Raw genomic sequence first — 4723 nt, forward strand, 5'->3', positions numbered from 1 at the left:
TTCCTTTCCATATAAAGTTAGTGATTGGTTTTTCCATGTCCCTAAAGAATGTTGATGGGATCTGGATTGGGATTGCATTAAATGTATAGATTGCTTTGGGTAGAATTGACATTTTCACAATCAGCATTATTATTAAAGTGAGTCATTGCTACCAATGGGAGTATGTTGCCTCTCAGATGTATTGGTGAAGAACAAAGGTTTTTGTGGTAGTTAGCCTCCATCAGGCCCCCCAGTGATGCCTGCCTCCTGTCATTCACATCCTGGTATAGTAGTCCTCTGGACACATAACAACCACCACCACCACCATTGTATGAATAAAAGTAGCAAAAATTATGGTATATCACTTTTGAGGTTAAATTCTAAAAGAATAAAGCTGTTGTCTTGGGTTCTGCCCTTTGGATAACTCACGATGGGGAAAGCCATGTTGTGAGCCTATGGAGAGGTCCCATGGTGTGGAACTGAAGCTCCCTTCCAGCAGACCCATGAGCGTGCTTGGAAGCAGATCATCTCCACTCAGTCAAGCTTCAGATGACTGCAGCCCAGCTGACACCTTGATTCAGCCTTGTGAAAGACTGAGCCTGAACCACCCAGTTAAGCTGCTCCCAGTCTCCTGACCACAGAAACCATGACATAATAAATGTTTATTGTGTTAAGGTGCTGAGTGTGGGGTGATTTGTTACAAGGCAGAAGATAACTAAACCAATTGTAAACAGCTGAGTTACACAACAAAACAAAAGATTTCTTCTACTTTGGAAGTGACATTACTAAACTTAGAAAGGAATATGGCCAGTAGATACTAGCTTTGGCAAAAACAGCACCACGTTGTTGTTGTTAGATGCCGTCAATTCATTGACCTCATGTGACCCCATATGACAGATGGGTTTTCTTGGCTGTAATCTTTACAGAAGTAGATCATTGGGTCTTTCTCCCATGGAGGTGCTGGATGGGTTCAAACTGCTAACCTGTTTGTTAGTAGTGGAGCGCTTAACCATTTGCACCACCATGAAAAATGTGGTTGAATGGGATGACTGACTATTATTAACATAAGATTAATATCATAAGCGATAGCCAAACTTGTATTTTTTTTTTTAAGTATGGAACGCTTCATGAATTTGCGTGTCATCCTTGTGCAGAGGCCATGCTAATCTTCTCTGTATCATTCCAATTTTAGTATATATGTGCTGCCGAAGCGAGCACACAAATTTGTATTTTTTTTAACCTGCTTTATGTCACAGAAGTTTTGAAGATAAATAGGTTTATGTTTTTAGAGCCAGGTGAAAAAAAAAAAAAAAAAACTAGTCCATCTTTAAACTGACAAATAGGGTGACTTAAGTGCAAAAAAAATGATTAATTCATGATTTTCTCTTCCTTTTCCATGAAACAAATAGAACTTCTATAGATCCTAGAAACAATGAGTTAAAAGCAGTGTTTGAAAAAACAAAAAGCAATGAAGTTGTAGAAATTAAGAGTTCCAGAAGAGTTTATTTGCCTAATTATTTTTTAATTACTGTGCTAATGTTTTTTTTTTTTTTTTCCTTAGTTTGGAGAGCCTCTTCATTTTGAGTCCTTTTTGTTAGTTTTCATGATGGACCACTTATTTTAATTTGGCTTAAAACTCCTCTTTCCTTTTATTTCCATTATGAGCAGAAAAATTAGTTGAGTATCATATGTTTAGTCTCTTTTTTTTGCAGGCCAGTTTTTAGGTTTTCCTCAACTTCTTGGAATTCTCCATTGAATTCTTTTATGACCATAGTAGTTCTTCCTTTTATGACCCCAAAACATGAACTTCAAGAATCAAAGGTAGGACAGCACCTTTCTATATCTGTAGAATGACCCATAGGTTGTTCTAGAGAAGGTAGGAGGTTTAAGCTAGAGATTGCAAAATGGTGGTTGCAAGCTATACCTGGCCCACAGACAGATGTGCTTTATTTGGCCTGCACTATGTTGTCTCACGGAGCTCTGGTAGCATAGTGGCTAAGACACTTGCCTGTTAACCAGACGGCTGGCGGTTCAAACCCACCAGCCGCTCCTCGGAAGGAAGGTTGGGCAATCCTACTTCCGTAGTGATACTGCCTCGAAAACCCAAGGAGGGGTTGCTATGAGTCGGGTTTGACTCGACGGCACATAACAACAACAACAACAGTGTTGTCTCACACCCTGTTCTTAACAAAATAAACAAGGTTGCCAACATTTAAAAACCAGGCAATTTCACATTAAAAAAAAAAAAAAAAAGTCAGATTTCTAGCTTCTCTTGAAAACTCAAAAGAAATGACAATAGTAGGCCTGTATATTACAACACAGGGCTGAACCTAAGTAGCTGCTGCCCCTTGTAGGTGCATATACTTTTCCAGTTTACCGCTGCTCCCCCACTCCTTGTTTTTCTTACATCCTCTGGCTTCACTAATTTTAATTATTTGCCTGGCTCTTGTGGGCATTTGAGTTTGCCACCCCTGATCTATACAAACAACTGTTGTTGTTGTGTGCTGACAGATAACATTCTAATGGTCTTGGATCCATTTATATATTCTAACAATTCATACCTGTTAGAGCCATTATAAGCACTATTAAAGCAAATTTACTTTTGCCTGATTACTTAGTTTCACATGTAACAGCTATGCTCATTCTATACCAATGAGTATTCCTATCCACCCTCTTCCTTTCTAGTCAACATAAAGTCATTTCTAATGTTTAGTTCCTCCAGCTTTGTTGTGGTGGTGGATGTGTGCCATCAAGTTGACTCATAGCTACCCTACAGGACAGAGTAGAACTGCCCCATAAGGTTTCCTAGACTGAAATTAGTGTTAATGGGAGCAGATTGCTAGGTCTTTTCTCCATAGAGCAGCTGGTGGGTTTGAACTGCTGACCTTTTGATTAGCAGTTAAATGCTTAACTATTGCACCATCAGGGCTCCTTCATTCAGCTTTGGATAAGAAATGAAACAACTTACTGCATTGGGAAAATCTGCTGCAAAAGACCTCTGTAAAGTGTTAAAAGCAAAGATACCACTTTGAGGACTAAGGTGCACTGGACCCAAGCCATGGTATTTTCAGTCACCTCGTGCATGCAAAAGCTGGACAATGAATAAGGAAGATCAAAGAAGAATTTATACATTTAAACTATGGTATTGGCAAAGAATATTGAACATACAATGGTCTTGCTAGAAAATAAACATATCTACTTTGGAAGAAGTACAGCTAGAATGCTCCTTAAAAATGAGGTTGGTGAGACTGTCTCACATACTTTGGACATATTATCAGGAGTTACCAGTCCTGATGTTACCAGTCCATGATGGAAAAGGATATCATGATGGGAAATTAGAGGATCAGCAAAAAAAGAAGAAGAGTGTCAATGAGATGGATTGACTCAGTGCCTGCAATGATAGGCTCAAACATAGTAGTGATAGTGAGGGTGATGCAGGACTAGGCAATGTTTTGTTCTGTTGCTGTGAGTTGGGATCAACTTGATGGCACCTAACAACAACAAGAATTTTATGAATGTTGATCTTAGAAGTTCTCCCCTTTACTTCTGTTCTCTTTACGTTTTAAACTTAAAATTGTATTGAGCCATTTAAAAAATTATTATTCTAATGGTCTTGGATCCATATATATTCTAACACTTCATACCTGTTAGAGGTCAATACAAGTTCAGCCTGTATTTTGTTAGACCAAAAACCTAGGTCCCAAGAACAACACAGAATGAAATTCTCAAGAAAAAACAACTGTGTGAGAAGCAAAGACTTATCTAAAATTTTCACGTTACTAATAGTCAAAGAATTGTACATATATAAGCCTCATAAATGTTATCAGAATGAATGTTGGAAAAACATAGAGAGGGAGAAGAGAAATATGACGAGATTATTTTTCCCCCAGCTATCACAGTTCTACTGATGAGGCTGCCTCAGTTCCTTCATTCATCAACAAGCTATTTATGAGGCCAAGTAGAACTAGTTACTCCTTTTTTTAATTTTTAATGCAAAAATAGAAATTATTTGCATTGGAACAAGTAATATTAAAACTTATTTCTGTTAAATTCAGCTTGGTTAGGAACCATGTGTTATACAGACCTCTTCTGGAGGTCGTGGGAAAGCTGGCCACTCCAGCTGTTGTCTAGTTCTGATTTTGCAAAAAAACAAAACAAAACCTCATTGTTGTCAAGTCAGTTTGACTCCTGGTGACCTCTTCTTGGGTTTCCAAGGCAGTATTTCTACAGAAGTAGATTACCCAATCTTCCTTCCGAGGAGTGGCTGGTGGGTTTGAATCACCAACCTTCTAGTTAGCAGTCAAATACCTTAGGCACTATGTTGCCAGAGCTCCCTGTTCTGATTTCTGGGTTGCTGGAATTTGTTTGAGTCTTCCTGTGGGTTGGACAGTCCAAATGGGGGCTGCAGTTTTTTTCTTTTTTTAGGATTCTTTCAATTTATGTCTTTTTCAATACATACATTCTTCTGGAACAGTGGTGGGTAGGTTTTGATTTTTGGTCATTATAGCCTTCTTTAACCAGGCAGCCTCCAAATGTCCATAGAAAAAGGAGGTTCCAGTTGACTCAGCTGGATCCAGACCCTGATTTCTCAGCTCTTCAAGAGGTGCTAGAAGAAGTTGCCTATGGATCCCACTTTTTTTTTTTTTTTCTTTTTTCTCTCTTTTTTTTAAAATTGTGATTTGGGTGAAGATTTACAGAGCAAATTCACTTTCCATACAGCAGTTCACATATACTTTGTCTCATG

The 4723-nt window shown here is 38.4% G+C and overlaps 1 protein-coding gene and 1 non-coding gene across 2 annotated transcripts in view; one reads left to right on the forward strand and one right to left on the reverse strand.

The window, feature by feature from the left end:
- Window positions 1–4723, forward strand: part of SPAG6 (sperm associated antigen 6) — a 127416-nt gene that overhangs the window by 44633 nt on the left and 78060 nt on the right. The gene's annotated exons all lie outside the window — the stretch shown is intronic.
- LOC122149613 lies at window positions 1089–1199 on the reverse strand. The gene has a single exon (XR_006163235.1). It is a non-coding gene; the product is annotated as a U6 spliceosomal RNA (small nuclear RNA).

This window comes from Orycteropus afer, unplaced genomic scaffold (assembly GCF_000298275.1).
Source record: "Orycteropus afer afer isolate SDZICR_OR568_19922 unplaced genomic scaffold, OryAfe1.0 scaffold00035, whole genome shotgun sequence".
In the NCBI taxonomy this organism is placed as follows: Eukaryota; Metazoa; Chordata; class Mammalia; order Tubulidentata; family Orycteropodidae; genus Orycteropus; species Orycteropus afer.